This window comes from Lepidochelys kempii, chromosome 25 (assembly GCF_965140265.1).
Source record: "Lepidochelys kempii isolate rLepKem1 chromosome 25, rLepKem1.hap2, whole genome shotgun sequence".
Classification (NCBI taxonomy): domain Eukaryota; kingdom Metazoa; phylum Chordata; order Testudines; family Cheloniidae; genus Lepidochelys; species Lepidochelys kempii.
Window position 1 is genome coordinate 14,974,892 of NC_133280.1, and position 18,483 is coordinate 14,993,374.

The window sequence follows — 18,483 nt, forward strand, 5'->3', positions numbered from 1 at the left end:
GAGTGTTGGGGTTTTTAGGGACTGGCTTGTTTTGAAATGGGATTTGCTTGATTTTTGGCTTATTGTGAAAGTTGGGGTGCTTATTTACTGCTTGAAAATTAGCAAGTGTGCTTTGTAGCTACTAGTTCCACTGCTCATCCTTCAAGCTTCCTCTGACACTCCCTCACATGATGTCACCACGGCACATCTGCCCCCACTCAGGTTTCCTCCTACCGCGGATCAGTATTATTATTAATCATGTTGATTATGGTAGTGCCAAAGAATGGAGCCCCATTGTGCCAGGTGCTGTACAAACATGGCATTGCAGATGGTCACTGCCCCACAGATCTTACAATCTACATCAGACAGCCACAGGGCAGGAGGGGAAACAGAGGGGCAGAAAGGGAGGGATTCACCCAAGGTCAGAAGTGGGCATAGAGCCCCATTCTCCTGGCTCCCTGGGGCTGGGGGAAGGAATATAACACACAGGCAGAGGGAGCAACTGTCATGTTAGTTCCACACTATTTTTTGACGGGGGAGAGGGGAGGTTGTCACTTGGGCGGGGTGGGGGGGAATAAGTTACATGGAAGGGAAGGGGAAGGAGTGGGACGGGGCAGGTGTGGAGTTAAGTTCATGTGACTAGGCTGCGTGGGAGGGGAAGGGTTGGAGCGAACAGCCAGTGAGCTGCAAGGGAAAGTCCAGTGTGGCTTCCTGTGGGAAGTTCTCTGAAATGACCAGAGGTCCTTGCTTTGGACCCCAGACTCAGGACCCCCCCAGATCCAGAAATCCCTCCCCGACCCCTGATCCAGAACCCGCCCCCCTGGATCCAGGCCCCAAGGTCCAGAGCCTCCAGCCCCCTGGATCCAGCCCTCTCCCCGGCACACAACCCGCCCCAGCCGCAGGAGTCATTCATGAGCGGGTCCCAGCTGCCTTGCCACAGCGCCGTCACGCTGAGGGGCGGAGCTATGACAGACACTTTTCCAGCCAGCCGCCAATTGAAACACCGCCCGGCCGTTCTATGCAAATAGCCTGCCGGAGCTTCTCCAATCAGCGGGGCGGGAGGGGGCGTGGCTATGCAAAGGACGGTCCGTGCCGCCCGGGAGCCAGAGGCAGCCGCGAGCAGGGCAGCCGGAGCCGCTGTGACTTTTCAAGCGACTTTTGCAGTTCGGCTCCCGCCAGCCAGTGACAGCGCCGGGCCGAGCCGAGCCGAGCCGAGCCGGGGCGGGGCGGGGCTGCGCTTAGCCTCCTCGCCACCCAGCCGGGGCCGCCGCCCTGCGGGAGCGGAGCAGCCGGGAAGGTTCGGGGCAAAGCCACTGACCAGGTGTGTGGGTGAATGGGGGGCTCCTTGGGCTGGGGGCACCCTGCGCCCCTGCAGGGTGCCCAGGGACGGATGCATGGAGGCGGGGAGATGATAGCTGATACCCGGGGCAGCGGCGCTTCCTCGCCTACCACATCCAGTCCCCGCGGACGTTAGGCCGGGCGTACCTGTCTCTGCCGGGGTCAGCTGCAGACCACCTGCCCCCCGGGAGCCTTTAACTTCCTCCCCCGCGTCTGCAGGACGCAGCATCTTCCCGGGTCTCTTCTGCCCGTCCCCGAGGTGCGCGGCTCCCTCTGGGTGAAGGCTGGGGAGGGTCCGAGCCTGGCATCCCAGGAGGCGCACACACGAGTTAGGACCTTTGGCGATACCTAGCCAGGCGCTGAGCCAGGAGGGCATTCACACCCGTTTCCTTTTGCCACGCAGATGCGGGTGGGGGTGGGGTTGATGCTGATTCTCCTTTGCAGAGCTCGCTTCCCCGTGCCCAAGAGGTATATGATGTGATTTATGCCTCAGGGTTCAGAGTGATCGGAGGGCAGAGGGACTAGTGGGAGTGGGGGGGTTGCTAAAGCCCAGTCTATGTTCCCTGTGGGTAAACTACAGAAATGCGATGGCACAGAAAGTTTGAGCCCTTGGTGGCCAGGCGCTGTCACTGAAACTATCCGAGGGACAGTGATGGCACAGGGCAGCCTGCCTGCTCCAGCATCACCGAGATACCCCGGGGAGCTGGGGTGATCCTTTTAAAATGCCATGCCTGGTCCCATCTCCTGAGCCTGCCCTGCAGGAGAAGGTTTTAACCATTAATCGCACATTTCCTCGCTGTCATCCCTACAGCTATGGCTGGGCTTTGGAGACCTACAGCCAACATTTCCACTAGTGACCCGGATTTTCCATGCCTTCCCTTTTGGGCAGCCCTGTAATGAGAAACCCAGGCCAAGATTTTCACTAAGTGGGGCCCATGTTTAGCCTCCTATATTGTACGCAGGCACCTAAGGGAGCAGCCGGATTGTCAGAAGTGCTAACACCCAGTATCGCCGGTGGGACTGCCTGGGAGCTGCTGGGTGCCTCTGGAAATCTGGCTATTTAGGTAGGCGGCTCTCGTCAACTTTGGCTGGCGTTTGGTTGCTCAGCTGCTCTGGAAATCCAGAACAAGGGTCTCTAGTTGGGCATCCAAAGTCAGTGCTATGAAAGAGGATCCAGTATTTAAACTATGTGAAGGTTGGACTGAGCAGGAAGTGGTCCAATAGAAAGGGGCCTGGCTGGGCACTTCTGGGACCCTGGTTCTGCCACTCACTGCTGTGTGACTTTAGTCAAGTCACTCCCCCTCTCTATTCCTCCTCCTGGTCTCTACCCATCAAGTCTATTTAGACTGTAAACTCTTTGGGGCAGGGGCTGTCTCTTACTTAGGATGAAATCCTGGCTATTAAAATCAGTGGGAGTTTTGTGATTGATTGTAATAGGGCTGGGGTTTCACCTGTTTACACAGTGCCTAGTGCAATGGGGCTCCAGTCTCAATCGGGACCTCTAGGTGCTACTGTTTCAGAAAGCTGGAGGCATTTCTGAGGCTACCAGATTTGCTGCTAAGTGCTGGGAGTCAAAGGGACAGCCAGAGGTATTGTAGCCATGCCAAGGCCTTGTAGCTGTGTGTTTGGGTACTACTTAAAGTTTTGCTGAAATGGCCTGTTGTTTTATGGATTGTGTTCTAAAAAAAGTCTGTGGTTAGCTTTGCGCTTCACAGTTATTTTTACTTTTGTGTCTGCTCAGAGAGGAACGTCTGAGTTTAACCCAAAAGTGCAGATTGTCGTAAAAACACAGTGCCCCTCTGTTAGTGCCATTTGCCATGGGTCTCCAAGCACCTTAGAGACCATAACTAATCAGCTAGGCCTCTCGACCTCCCTGGTCAGCTCTGCCACACCCATTGTACAGCAGGGTAAACTGAGGTACAAAAGGTTGACGGTATTTGCTCAAAATCACAGATATGCTAAGGCAGCAGCAGATCTGGCTCCCAGACTCCTGCTCCGACCACTAAACAAGACTGTCTGTCTCCCACTGTACACTACGCATCACTGCTACTGCGAAACTCAGATCACAGAGCAGTTGCTCTCCAAAGAATAACCTTCATGTCCTTTGACTTCCTTGGCATTATCTAAACACACAGCATGTAGCGTGTTGTAGCAGTAGGGGCTGAGTTGCCTTTGCTTCCTCCAGGTGTAGGTCTGGCCCCAGATGACTTACAGGTATCACAGGAAAACATTGAGGTCAAAGGTTCTTTATACTGATTCACTGATTTATTTTTTTTCCCTTGATTTCAAATGCCATCTGCTGCACTGGGCACTTCCAGTGGTAATTAAAACACACACTAGAAAACCATGCTCCCCACCTCACCTCCATAGCAATACTGACTCCCTTCTCCAAGCATCCTGCCACGCAGCCCTGACTTGAACTCCAAGGAAAAAGGGTGGCTTTGCAGGCAGTCTGGCCTCTGGCAGGCTAAAGGTCAGATACCTAAGGCCCTGATCCTGTCTCACGCTCACCTAGAGCTACCCCTAAAGCCTGTGCTGAGTCCCATTGACTTCAGAGGGACGCAGGATCAAGGTTTCATTCTGCTTTAATTTATCATCGTGGGTTGTGCTGCACAAAGAATATTGCACGTGCCCAAGAATCCACTTATAGGATGTATTAAGTTGCTGGTGGGACCAGCTTTGCTTCCCTGAGCAAGTGTTTACCTAGGGTCTGTGTTAGGTGGGCCCAGAATCTGGTCCACGGTCCTCTGTTTATTATAGGTATATGAAGTTTCCAGCAGAAGCCCCCGCTTGTCTGGTACAAGTGCATCTTATTACCTTAAACTTCCTCCCTGGGGACAGGTCCAGCAAATCTTCTGCTGTATTCTGCTGCCCACCTGCAATTGATTTCCGGCAAGACCCTGTCCCCGAGAGCTTTACTCTTATAGTGATGGAAAGTTTCCTAGGGCTGCTAACTTTAGAGAGGGGTTTTCACGGGTAAGAAATTAATTTTGCAGCTTGCTGGTGAGATCTGTGCAGCGTTTGGAAGGCAAGAACCTCCTGCTTCAGAGCTTAAACCAAACCCTAGCTATTAGACACCAGGATGACACCTCGTAGGTCCCATTATCCCTCATCTGCTTCTGCAGGGTTCCTATACCTACCCCTAAAGCATCTGATGCTAGCCACTGTCAAAGACAGGATAGACAACTAGATGGGCCAGTGGGCTGACCCAGTCCAGCAATCCCTGCATTCCTATCAGTGAATCAAACTGGTTACAAATCGCATGCAGTTCAGCTACACTCTGTGTACTGGGGAGACTTACGTTTAATCTTGTGCCTGCAGGATCAGAGCAGCTGACTTGGGGACTGAATTGGGGTGGGAGAGAGTGGATGACTCTGGGACTGTCCTGGGAAATTCTGGGCACCCTGGGGCAAAGGGAGGCAGTCAAGGCTGGCAGGCCTCAAATTTGACTTAAACTTAAAATAGTGTTTGGGGAAAAAAATCTTTCCTCCCCCTCCCACACCTTGAAAAATCTCTTTGGTTCCTCAGCTGAGTGCCCCCTTTTCACCTCTCCCAGGACACTGGCCCAGCCAGTATCTGTGGCAGCTCACCCTGTGACACACAGCACCTGGCTCTTTCAGTGCTGGGGCCTTGCCCAGCATGACACCCTGGAGTGAGCAGGGAGCAGCTTCTGCTGGAGACCAGGCTGGAACAAGGAGCTGTCCCTATATCCCTATAGGGACCATGAGACTCAGGTTCTGTGTCTTGAGGAGGCCCACGAGGTGAAGTGGAGAAACATGCAGCCTTCAACAGGGGTCTGCATGTAAAGACATGGAGTGAAATCCTGGCCCTGTTAAAGTCCAGGGCCAAACTGCCATTGGTGTTAAAGTGGCCCAGGATTTCACCCATGGAGCTGAGCAGAGGAGCCCCAAGCTCAAGGCGAGTTTGCAGTGATCAGGACAACCCAGGAGGATTCGCTCTGCGGGGCTCCTGAGGGAGGCGGGAAGTCTGATCAGCCAATGCTGGTCGGGGTGGTGGAGGGGCAGAGAATGAGGCTGGGCACCAAGGTGATGGGTGCATTAGAAACAGGCAGCCAGGGGGTGCTGGGAGCAGAGAGCTAGGCAGAGATCTCTGCTGTAAGCTGGCTGGCAGATGGGCTGTATGGCTGAAGCCACAGGAGAGAGAGGGAAGTGAAGGAGGTGTCAGGGCTGCGCAGAGGAAGGGAGGGTGAGGAGGGGAGCTGGGAAAGGCAGGAGGAGAGGACCAGAGTTTGGGGGTTGGATAAGCTTCATCACCAAACTTCTAAGGGTTCCCCCCCCCCCCGCACACCCCGTGACTGGTGACCTAGCTAGTAACAAACTAGCCCATGGCCCAGCGCCCATAACCTTACGATAACAAACCAGCGTGCACGGCCCAGTACCCATAACCCTACCATAACAAACCAGTGTGATGACCCATACACCTCTAACACATTGATGTGCTCAGCCCCTGGCCAGAACTCTACAACAAACAAAACAAAACTCCCGGCTGAAACATAGAAGGTCCCTGGTGCGCTATGTGCTGTACAAACACAGAACAAAAAGACAGTCCCTGTCCCAAAGATCTAATACTCTGAGGTTGTGTCTACACTACACGCTAGGGGTGTGATTCTTCTGCTCACGTACATGTGCTCGCGCTAGTGTGAGTATGAATAGCGGTGTAGCTGTGCTCGCGGGGGAGCAGCAGAGGAGGTGTGGCTGAGCTGTGCTGAGTACACGCCTGCCTGAAACCAGTGGGTACGTACTTGGCATGGCTCAGCCATGCCTCTGCTGCCACTACTCATGCGACCACGGCTGCACGGCTAGCTTAAGTATGTGTTCACAAGGAGGAAAATCGCACCCCTAGCTCGCCGTGTGAAGGCAGCCGAAGTGTGTGTGTGTGTTTATTTGGGTGCGTGTGTTTCATCCATTTCTAAAAAGACCAAGCCTTCTCCTTCTGGTACAATAGAATCCTTCCTGCTTTGAGCAGGGAGTTGGACTAGATGACCTCCTCAGGTCTCTTCCAACCCTAATCTTCTATGATTCCATCGCAGTTATTTTTGTAACAGAAAATACTCCGCCCTCTGCAGAAGTTTCACTGTAAGTGATTTGCAATGAGGCAACCGTGATGCATCGAAACAATGTGGGACTTTCATTCTGCATCACTGTCAGCATAGCTGGGCTCCTCTGTGCAGGCACCCCTGTGTGACCAGTGCAACACTTCACTGCACTTCTGAATGTGTGTAGCCATCCAGCAGCCCCTGCTGAGGAACAAGTGGTGGTGGTGGGAGACGGGATTCCGTTTTGTTGGCTGTTGATCCATACGATGGATCAGGATTTTAAGAGAGAGACTGTGGTAGGGGAAGAGCCAAGATTGCTCAGTCTATAGAGGTCTCCTGTGTGGGGGATGATGGATTTTGAAAAGGCTTTTTGGACCTGATTTTTAAAGGATTCTGCAAAAAAAAGTAAATGTGAATGCAAATCACATGTGCCCTGTTAGCCAGTCTGGCTCACAACCTGGGCTGTGGGTAGACGCAGGTGTCCCATGCAATACCCTGACCTCCTCTGATATTTTGCTCTTTTATTATTAAGTGCTCCCACTTTGTTTCGTCAGACTGAAATATTTGGGGGTTCTGTCAAGCGCAAAATGGGCTCCAGTTTCTTTAAAAGAAGGGAATAAAAGGATTGATGTGTATCTAGGGCCTATCACCCAAAGATCCTACAACTATAAAAGGTGATTGCTTTGCCCACTGCTGAAATGCAGCCACTTCAGGGTTGTTTCCCAGCTTCTCTGTAACAGCGCACAACAGTGCTACACAGCAGTCTCAGGGAGGCAGTGAAGGGTGTGCCCTGTATCCAGACTGAAGTGGGTGGGATTCTTAGGGAGGCAGAATGTAATTAGCATGTTGGAATTTGGCCAGGGCCCCACGATTAATGCCCTGGCTCTTGTGAAAATTTCTGGTGCTGCTTGAACATGTGTGTGTGAGAGCGAGAGAGAGTCCTTGCTGGAAGACAGAATATGTGCGGTCAGTGCATTTAACACTAGTCAAACTCCCAGGATCTGATCTGTGAGGTCTAAGCCCCATCTGTGCAGTAAAGCTATTAGATTCAAATGTTTTAGCATCTGCAGAAGTCGCTTTAATTTTTTTTTTCGTAGGCTGGAATCTCAGTAGCACTGATTTCCCCCCTCTCTCTATCTGCACAGTTCTGAGCTACATTTCAGACTCTCTGGTTGATTCTGGTTTGTTGTTTAAACAAGCTATAAAAAGCAGGAAGCCCTGTCAAACTCTAGCAAAAATGCTGGTAAACTTTGACTTTTCCTGAGCTGGACTTGGGATGCTGTTTGCATTATGAGGCCTCAGAAACTGAGAGCAACCGTCCCTTTGGGACTGTCAAGAGAAAGGAGCTCTGCTGGGTTGCAACATCTCTGGGATATGAAGGGACAGTTCAGCAGAGTCATTGTGCGGGGGATAGGAGCTAGGCAGGGATAAAGTGCTGCTTTAAGCCGAATTCGGTGTGAAACTCACATTAGGAGATGAAGCCCCAGGTGCAAAGAAGCCGATCAATAGCAGAACTTTCCCGGGGTGTACGGAGGGTTCAGATCTGGGTTTGATTCAGGCCCAACTCAACTAGTCAGCCCCCAAATGAAGCCAAAGATCCGTTTGGCATGATCGCCAGGATTTACTGGTTTTGGCTGGGAGTTGTCTCCCTCTGTCCGGGCTGGTGAAGGAGACTAGAGCTGCTTGGGAAATCACTTGTTTTTCCCAGCAAAATATTTTGACGAAAATTATTTTTTTTCTCATTTTTGTCAACGTTTTTCTTTGTCATTTTGAGGGGTTCTTTTGTAAAAACAAAACAAAAACAACAACCCCCCAAAACTCCAGGCCCCCCTCCAACAAGAATTAGTTTAAAACCAAAAAATCTTCAGGTTTGGGGGTTTTGACAAAAACCTGAACACTTGTGGCAAAAAAATTACATTTTTACTGAAAATTGCTTGTTTTTTCATAAATGCCGTTTTCCACTGAAGCAATATTTTGATGGAAGAATGTTGACCCAGCTGTAAAAGAGACACTGGTTTGATTTGCCAAAAAGTTGCTTTTTGCAGATGTCACAGAAATGCCCGTTTTTGGCATTTCAGCATCGGGCGTGTTAGGGAATATCCTGAGTGTGTGTCTCTTCTTGTTCTACCTTTCCCCCTGCCCAGCCCTCAATGTCAGAGCTGTAATCCTGGGATCTTAACAACAGGGAGAAACATGCAATTTCATCTCTTTCCACCCATAAGAGAGAGAAATGAGCTAAGAGAAAACTCCCCTGGCTGAATCCCACTTGGTGCTCTCCCTGGCTGTGCTGGAGAAATGCGGGCACAATGCAGGGTTTACTGGGCAAGTAGTTTGAAAACCAGAACTGCTGATCGTGACAGTTGGTCACCAGGTGACACACTTGCAAAAGTAAAGCCACTCTTGGCTAGACACCAGACTCATGTCTGTCACGTCCTGGTCTCTTCAGTCGGTGGGGAGCATTTCAATGGACAACCAAATAGCTGAGAGTTTTCTGCCGAGGATGGTGCCGTGTTATTTTGATAGGAGCTGTGGGATTCCGCAGGCCTTGGATTACCCTCCTGGCTGTTTTTGCTGCAGTTAGTTGGTTACCGCAGGGGATGGAGAGGGGCTTGGTGCCTCGCATCCATCCCTAGAGACAGGACTCCCTTCCTTTCTATTCTTGTGGTTTGCTCATTTTTTCTCGAGTGGTTTCCTGCAGAGGAGCTGCTGATTTTCTCTTTGTTGTTTTGTTTCTTTTCACACCAGAGGTGGCTTTTGTTTCAATATCCTGCTTTTCCTGGGTGATCTGCTAAAGCTCCAGGATCGGCAGAGGAAAAAACCTGCAACCCACTAAAGGAATTGGGATTAAAGATAAATAAAAATCTCCCCTGGCCCTCCCAGACAGGGACCCCAGCTCCTGTGGGGATGTACAATCCAATTCATTGTTGCCTTCACCTTGCACAATCATTCCCACCAGTGCAAAATGCTTCCGGTCTGATCTGGAAGCCAGTTACACCCCACTTCGCGCTGGTGTAAATCATGGGTAAATCAAGGATGAATTGGGGCCCCCAAATCCTCCAAAAATATAGGATCTGACTTTTGTTTTTAAAGGTGACTGGGGATTTAGGCTGCCTACGTTTTTGGACACCCCGGATGGGACAGCTGAAAGGGACCCGGTGTTCAATGCTGAGCACCTGCCCCTCAAAACTCAGGTGCCTCGAGCTTGGCGTCCAAACATCGAGGTGCCCCAAAATTGATGAGTCATTTGTAAATGTTTTAGACATGTTTTCTGTCCCCAAACTATGCAGCAGTATGCGGGAGCTGCCCAGGGCCTGATCTCTTTGCTAAACTCTTCACGGGACCCTATCTGGGTTGGGGAGGCTGAGATCTGGGGGAGATTGGGTAGGAGTTCTGGATCCAAGTGAAAGCTGTTGAGCTGGGTCCACTCAAACTCGATACAGAGGGTGCAATGCCCCAAGGACCAGAGTTGGCACCGCAGCGCCCACAAATTCCAGGGGATCAAACCTATGGAGCTTTTCCCATTATGGTCACCAAAATGTGAGCAGGGTTTACATCTACAGGGCGTCCCTGGCTCCGCTCCTTGCTACCTGTGACAACGGGACTTTGCTGCAACCCATGGAAAACCATTGCTCTCCTCAGGGGGCTCAGGCGCATCTCACAGCACTAATTAGGGCTTCAGATAGGAAGCTGATGCACTCTGCTGCGATGCAAATGACCCATCCATGCACACTAGATCTTCAGAGTTAATATTAATCCTCGTGGCAGCAGCAAGGCCATGGAATGATGGGTCGCGAGTTTTGGGACTCCTATGATGTTTCCCTGTCCCTGTAGAGCAAAGCTCAGAGCGAGGGGCAGAAGGCCTTGGAGCTGGGGCACGACTGTGTGTGAAGAGCTGCAAAAACTACAGCGCACATGAGAGTCAGCTTTGGTCAATGGACCTGTCAGCACGGGGGGTGGGGGGCACGTTGATCAGAATCACGCCTGCGTTTGACATCAGCCGGTTCGAACTGAGGGTGGAGACGGGTTCCAGCGGGGACTCAGGTGGAGTAGCAGAGGGATAGTGGGGGCTGGGGTGGCATTCGGCCCCGGATCCCCATGACCCAAGAGGCTAGAGAGAGCCAGGCCCAGCCTTTTTAAGCTTCAAGGACGTGCCCCGAGCTGTGTGGGGCAGCAGGGTGGAGCGCATGGTCCCTGGGGCTCCTGCTGGATGGGGGCACTGAGGCAAAATGAATCCACTCTCTGCAGTTTGCTGAGTCAGCATCCTGCCTTCAGGTTGTGTTCCGCCAGTTAGAGGAAGTTCTCATGATGTAATGCTTCCATCTTCCACTCTGTTGGCTGAGTGTGATGTCATTCAGTGAGAACTGGGCGGGAGGAGCTCCTCTGGAGCCAATCTGGAAAGGGTTGAGCGCTAGCTCAGACCAGGCACCAGTTTGTGTCCTGGAATGGAGCTGTTAGGAACTGCCTCCCCCGGCCCCCAACTTTTTACCCCAACTCGCTCAGAATTCCTGCTCCTCCAAATGCACCACGGATGAGCCTTTCTGGAGGGAATTAAAGGATGGGAGAGGCCACAGGATAGCACGAAAGCCACCCTCACTCATGCCCCCTGTGAGACGCCCCCTGCGAGACACCCCCAGCCCTCCGCACACCCGTCTCCGGGCGCTGAATGGCACGTTGAACGGAGACGTGCATTGTCTGCCAGACCCAGCCCACCCATCTGCTCACACCCCGCTTTGTCCTTTTACCCCTGGCCGTGTTTCAAGGCCACGGCCATCGTCATCGATAGACTTCACGCTCAGAGCCGGGGAGGCTGGGGTGAGCGAGCATGTGTGACTGCCGAGTGCTATTGTTATTCTCGGATGGGGCCGGTCCCTGGCTCCTCGGAGCAGTAGCCCTGCAGCCAACGCCCTGGGGGACTGTATGTGGCTGTGAAATGGCACGGCCGCAGGGCCCAGACAATGCCTTTTGAAAATAGGCTTCCGAAGGGCTGCTCAAACCAGAGCCCTCGGGACACCTCCGTCCGGGGAAGGGGGAAGTAGACAGAGCAGCTAAAAGGAGACGCTCTAGCATATTCTGAGTCTCCAGAGCAGAAGTGATTCAGCTTGCATCCGGGCTCCATTTTGGCCAAACCCACCGAGGGATTTATGGCCTCTGAGCTCGACCGGAATCTTAGCTGGACAAAATCAAGTCAGCAACAGGCCCTGCAGCTGTTTGTCTGGTAAAGTGGAAAGCCGCGTCTGCTCCGGGCACAGGGGCTGGGGTTAGCTGCCCCCGTGCAAGCCCCTAGGTGTCGACACAATTTATACGGGTGAAACTCGATAAGCTGCACAGGTGCGAGTGGCGCTGCCTTGGTGGGAATCGTGTCTGCACGAGGGGCTTGCATTAGAGTTTTGTATCAGCAGCTTAAGTTCCAGGGCCCAATGCTCAACTGGTGTAAATCAGTTTACACCAGTTGGTGCCTGCTGCCTTCGGAGCAGACGAGGCCTATGTCTGCTGCACAGGGCTGGGCTGGGAGCTCTGGAGTGTGGTGTCTCCTGGGACTGGCTCAAGAGGTTGACCTGAGCCATGGTAGCTGGGAGCTCTCATCCCAGCTCCGGCACCGACTCCTCAGTGCACAAGGTGCTTCTCCCTCTGTGGGCCTCGGTGACCCCAAGTGCGCAAGGCGGAAGGTATTTGTCTAATGCACAAGGGTGCCATGAAGGGTCTATGACCTTTGTAAAGTGCTGCTAACAAGGAGAGCTGAGGCCAGCCTTGGCGTAACCCCATCACACCCCTAAGAGTCACAGCAGGGAGGGGAAGGATTAGGGCTCAGGAGTAATATTGGCCCCAGAACAGCTACATCACAGGGAACAGGCTTCCCCACTCCACGTACCTCTGAGCCACAGCCACCTCCTCCCAGTGCGGAGCGGTGAGCTGGTCCTCAGGACCCTCTTCCAATTAACACTCGCCCGGAAGGTGGCTGCTGTGATGGGCATGGGCTGAGACCCCCCGAGCTCGTTCCAGGTAGGGGCCTCCCTTCAGCAGAGAATGATGCTGGGTCTCTAAGACCTGGAGTCTGAAGGTGATAAAAGTGACTAATTCTCGTTGAAAGTCAGTGGGACTTGGGGCCTGCCCGTGCTGCAGCAGGAGGCATGGCGGCAGCTCAGGTGGGCAGGCCCAGGCCAGCTTTAAGCTAGCTAGCGTGGCTACCAAGAGCAGGAGAGACATGGCTGGTGCGGGCCAGGCACTGAGGAGGTACCCACGGTTCCAGCCTGCGCACGTCTGTGCTCTTGGGGCGTTGCTGCCGATTTTCATAGACTATCAGGGTGGGAAGGGACCTCAGGAGGACGTCTAGTCCAACCCCCTGCTCAAAGCAGGACCGACCCCCAACTAAATCATCCCAGCCAGGGCTTTCTCAAGCCTGACGTTTCGCCCTGCTTGCGCAGGTGTGCTAACCCGAGCTGCACACACCTCTGATTGCAGAGTGGAGATACCGGCAGGCGTCTCGGTTGCTTTGGGCATTCGCCACCGCCTTCACTTATGCCTTGCAACCCTGAGCAGAGCAGTACTCAGTGCCTTTAGCCATCTGGGCCCACCTGAGCTGGGCTGGCTGGATTAGAACCAGTGACCAGCCCCGTCCCTTCTGTCCCCGCTCCTTGGTACGGTACATTTCATGGGGAGTCTACCTCCCTGCTCCTCCCCCCCGATTCACACTCAGCCTGTCCCTTTTGCACCATCTCTCTGGCTCCCTGCTGCCTGCCCTGGCCCTGTTTGAATGGCAGCAGCTCAGGGGGCGTAACTTCCAAAGCCGGGGTGCACTGGGGTGATGCTCTTCTGCACCTCAGAGCAGGGGGCTCCCCTCCGACGTGAGTCGCTCTTTGATTGGCAGCCAGGTGGCCCCCTCCCCTCAAGTCCTCAGTGGCAGTCTCTCTAATGAGGAAGCTGTTTGCCTGGCAGCAGGGGAGAAGGCTGCAATTAGAAGCAGCAAGGTTTCCCTTGGGGTCTATTCCCCACCCGCTCCCCTCAGTCCATGTTGCTGCCAAGGGGTTTTACGGAGCTGGGGTCCCCGAGGCTGGGGGACATTCCAGGCACACTTGGGGCTTGGGGCAGAACATCGCACCCTGCTGCTTTTTCACACCCCTCTGCGTTCGTCTTCAATCCCCGCCCTGCCCTATCCCGGTCACCACACCCCTTCTTTGCCCCAGCTCCCAAACAATTCATGCCCTGTATAATTTGACCCCCTGCCACTGGGCATCAGTGAGCAAGTGTTGGGAGTGGGGGGCTGCTGAGATGCTCCCAGCATGCACTGGGATAAGCAAAAGTCTAGGGGGAGAGGCAGTAGGGCTTCCAGGATGCACAGGGATGAACTCAGTCAGGGAGGTTCTTAGCATTCACTTTGGAGGACTCGTGGTCCATTCAATCCATGGCCTCTCTGCTGAAACTGCTCGGTTTGTGCCAATTGCAGTCTAGGTGATGCAGTGAGGGTCCTAGCTAGCCCTTTGTCCAATGGGAGCTGGAGTGTGATCCACCAGCCCACAGAACAGCTTTGGAACGGCACGAGTTATTCCTGAGCTGGGGCTGGACTGAAAGTGGCAGCCTGGAGGTGAAATGCTCTAAGCCCAGCCATGCATTGAACACCCGCTGCAAGTATCTGCCAGCACTCAGAGCTACGGGCTGCCCAGCAGGAGCAAGTCTGGAGTCCTTGGCACATCTACACATCGGTTGACGCTTGGAGGATCCTGCAGCCTGAAAGCCATGGAGCTGCAAGGTGAGGTTCAGAGAGCAGCTACTCCCAATAATCTGCCGCACCCCGCTGCCTGGAGATGGGAAAGGCAGCCTGGGCCTCTGCCCTTCGTGCGCACAATGGGATAATTGCCTGAGCACTAATGCTGCTTATCTGCTTATCAGCCAGGCAGGCGGGTGAAGCAATTAAAATCTGGAGTGAAAACATCTCCCTCTTTAATACCTGATGGAGCAAAGCCAACAGGAATACAGCCCTGGGGCCCATTGGGAAAGTGAACCAGAAACCTCACCGCAGTGACATGAGCTCGCCACAACATTAAAACAAGAGCGAAACCTCGGGCCTGCTCCAGACCACAAGAGGAAGAGGACAATGGAACAAGGAATGATCTTCAGGGGATACCCACTCCCTCCCACACTCATAAATGGCCACACTGGTCTGGTACCCTTCCGCCCAGTTCCAGGGTACCAGCGCAGACCCACCAACAGCCTGGTATGGCAGGAAGGTAGGAAATGGGTGGACAGGCCGGAGGTTTGATCCCAGGGAGGTGGGATTTCTGAGGCATGAGCCGCAGATTGTGTGCAGGGTCCTGGCTCTCCTGTCACTGATTTGCCCAAGCTGCGCCAGTGAACCAGCGGGTCCCAGCACAGTTACAAGGCTGCTGCATGGCCAGGCTGTGCGAGCGGCCAGACCTGTGGCTTTGCACCGGGGGCTACGCTGAATGGAAGAAGGAGGGGGTACGCTCACTGCACCAGGCAGACTCAAGAAGGAAGGGAGAGCAGAGGGGGATGCTGCTCACCAGGAGAGGATGAGAAGCTCCCCTCTGCTTTTAGCACAGCGTAGGAGCTTCAGTCTGCCCCCTTCCTCCCCCGCCGCCTCTTGCACCCTGATGGGGGAAGGGATGTAAAGGGCAGGGCAAGCTGCCGGGTGTTGTCATGGCACAAGAAGGTACATGCAGCTCTGCTGACTGGTGCTTCCCAAGTGTCCAGCGCAACCCCCTGCCTCTCCCACCAGCTAACACAGGGGTTTGCAGCAAATATCCTGCACTAGCTACACAGCTGGTCCTTGGCACCAGGGTGCTGGGGCTGCTCATGCTCATGAACGGATTTTTCTCTTCCCGACCCCAGGGAAGGGCGACCAGGGTGCTGGCCTGGGAGCTGAGAGAGCCACATTCAGTCCCCAGCTCTGCCCCAGGCTCCTGCTGGGACTCCTCCCTGCGTGGTGGGAGTGAGAGCAGGCTGCGGGCCTGGCAGGGGCCCTACGTTCTGGACTGGGAGGTGCTCAGATCCTGTGACAGGAGGGGCCAGGTCTGCACAGCATTTTGGAGCAAGCCTCCCAGTCTGGGCTGACAGCTACGGGGAGCTGCCAGCACCTGGAAGTTGCGGCTGGTGCTGGACTGCAAGCTCTGAAGCCGAGGGATGTTGTAGCTTTGGAGCCCACCCCCTTCCAAGCGCTGTCTCCACGGCTATTTTCAGAGCACTAGCACGAGCCCTGCTAGCCCAAGTCTGTTGGCCCCGCGACTCGCTCCCACTCGCTCCCAAATGCCATGTGGACAAACGCTGGAAAGTGAACTCCTGCTCTGAGACCCAGGGTGCTCATGGTCACACAGAACATCTCTGTGAGAGGCAGGCATTGAAACCGGCTCTCCTGATTCCCAGTCCAGTGCCCTCTCCGTCAGGCCACCCTTCCCTGCCCCACTCCCTTGCCTCTGGACCGACTAGCTCTCCTCCTCCTCCTCTGCTTCACCCCCCTCCGGGAGCCAAGTGGTGACTTTGCTTCTGGTGGGAAATCGCCCTTTTCCCAGGCTGCCGTGTGTTTTCCTGGTGCACATGCAGGACCCAGCTGATTTCACAAACCTCGGCCCCATCTGGCCTGTTGGTCTAGATCAGAGACACCCCACAGGCAGCCAGGCCCCACCCCTGCTGCCCCTTGCTGCCTGAGCATCAGTGAAGCTGCAGCAAAGCGGCTCCCTCTGCCCTGTAATGAGCTGCTCGGGGAGGCGGCTGATGAAACCAGCCTGCTTGTTGCATGAGCCCTCCCCATCTGCGTTATTCAGTGAATACCCTGTAGGTGATGGGAGCTGTGGGGTGGGGAGAGAGATGCAATGCCCAGGGATCGAGGCAGGACTGCGATTAAGATCCATCCTCTCCGCTCTTTGTCCTCGTGCCCCTTTAGCTGCCCTGGGTTGGAGTTCAGCTGCTCTTGGCTTTAATTTGCCTTGTCACTAAATACCCTAGGCCAGGCCCCGTGTGGCTCTGCTGAAGTCCAGGGCACGCTGCGCTGGAGATCCCGGCCTGGCTGGCGTCGCCCCAGGGCTGCACCACTCCCGCTCTCCAGCGACATCCCATCCCTGCGTGGTGGCTGCTGTAACTTCCCCTTTCCTCACTTTAGACTCCACGTCTCCTCCCCCTCTTGCAACGCTCTTGTTGTGATGCCAGCAGACCCTGCAGTTGCTGGTGGGTCGGGGGCCAGGGGACGTGACCTGTCACTCACAGGGCATGGGGTCATTTGAATCCCTTCCTTCACTGGGTTCTCCTGCTCTGCGGGAGAGGAAAGCCCGGCCCCAGAACAGGGTGGGCATAGGAAAACCTCTGGGATTTCCATGCCTTCGTGACCTTTAACTCGCTCCACTGGCCCTTGAGATGGAGGGATTGGTCCTTCCTAAACCCACTGACAACCAGCTACTATTTGTGTGATTGAATAGTAATATGATACATTTATCTAGGGCCTTTATCTCAAAGGAAGTCAAGGTGCTTTGCAAGAGTAGCAGGGAGATGCAGCCACCTCTGGGGAACAGCAGAGAGACGAAGGGAAATGTTTGGCCAAGGATAGAGAGGCAAAGGCCTAATTTGCAGGTCTAGCACCTGGGGGGTTGGGATGTCTGTGCAGGGCAGTGCTGTGCCCAGGAGGTCAGTTACCTGTACTGGAGTCCATGGGCCGTCCTCTGAGCTGGCCCTACTAGGAATAGAACATTGGGTCCAGGGAGGCTGGGCAGCTCAAGCCTGGGACCTGATTTCTGGTGGTCGTCTTGTCCCTGTATACCGGCTAGGCTCGGGGCTTGAGGCAAGCAGCCCAGGGCACAGTGGGCATGCTGGGGTGGAGAGTTTGCATGTAGAGGAGAAGCTGGAGGAGGCAAGAGTGGGGTGGACCTTCATGCTGGGGCTGGTGCAGTCTTGCAAAGCCCCACAGGGAGCCAGTGCAGCAGGGGGGCAACTTAGGGCAGCCTCGAGGCTGCTTTAGTCTGCGCTACCAGCCGCTGACTCTGGCGTCACAAACTGCATCCCCTCTACCCTGTACTGGCTCAGCAATGGCTCTGCCCCCTGATGCTTAGATAGCCCACTCCTCCCAAGCCGTCCCCTGTGTCCTTATAGCTTCTGGCCTGCCTGAGCCTGTGTTAAAGTGACCCACTGGCTCGAAGGGCGGAGGGGCAGATGCAGTCTGATAGGGGAGGAAGGAGGGACCAGCACACACAGGATTAAGTGAGGGGAGAGAGGAAGCCCTTGGGTGAGGGGGGAGAATTAATTAGCTGCTGTTACTTTAGATCTCCAGGCCAGATGCTCTCTGATGTCAGAGGGGCCCTTTGCCACCTCTCCGCAGATGCCACCAGAGTGATCCCTCCTGAGTGTTTGTAGGTGCTGGCAGGAACGGGGCTTGGAACTGGACCCACTCACTGTGGAGGGTTTTTTACCCTGTGCCTTTGGCCCAAAAGCATATTTAGACCCTGACGGTGATAGGAATGGAGAGCCAGGAGCATGCCGAGCATATAAACTCCTCCGGGTCTCCGGAGCTGACCAGCTCTGTAGGAGAGGAGGATTGTTTGGCTGGGGATGGGGCTTACGGAGTTTACAAGCACCCGGCTTGTGGAGCTTATAACCTAGTGGCTTTGCCTCCTCTTGTGTCCTTCCCCTGCTGGTTCTCTGGCTGAGGGGTGGGCTCTTCTGTGGGCTCTTCTGTTTATAACTCTGCAGGTTCCCTTTGAAAATCAATATGATGAGGTGACCCCAAGCAATGGCACGAGAATAAACATGCCAGACTCAGTAGCTTTGTGCAGGATCTGAGTCCCTCGTTTATCGTGGGATTGATTGCCTTGGTGTGGCTATGCCAACGCCATTCTCCTGGTGCAAATGCACTGCAGTAGTGCAAGCGAGGACACCGTGAGTCATGCTGGTGCAAGCCCCACTGGGAACAAATATAACGTGTCTATGTAATGGCCACCAGTTTGGCCAATCAGCCTTAAGCTTAGCCACAGGAGGCTGCAACAGACCTGCACCTCAATGACTTGGCTCAGAAGGGGACATGTAGCATTGGAGTGAGCTGCGTCTGCAGTAAGTGTTTGAACCGCAGTGCAGTGTCACTAGCCTAGACCTGCTCTGAGGGCCTGACTCCCCACGGC

The 18,483-nt window shown here is 54.3% G+C and overlaps 1 protein-coding gene across 6 annotated transcripts in view; it reads left to right on the forward strand.

Moving 5' to 3' along the window:
• Nucleotides 1-18,483, forward strand: part of MEF2B (myocyte enhancer factor 2B) — a 79,196-nt gene that overhangs the window by 33,554 nt on the left and 27,159 nt on the right. The window contains exon 1 of one of the 6 annotated variants that reach the window (XM_073324627.1): nt 1,070-1,300. The exons of 4 other annotated variants lie outside the window; for them this stretch is intronic. The gene's annotated coding sequence lies outside the window, so the exon portion shown is untranslated. Of the gene's footprint in view, nt 1-1,069; nt 1,301-1,815; nt 2,382-18,483 lie in introns of those variants that run through there. One more of the 6 variants, XM_073324630.1, reaches the window with a different exon arrangement.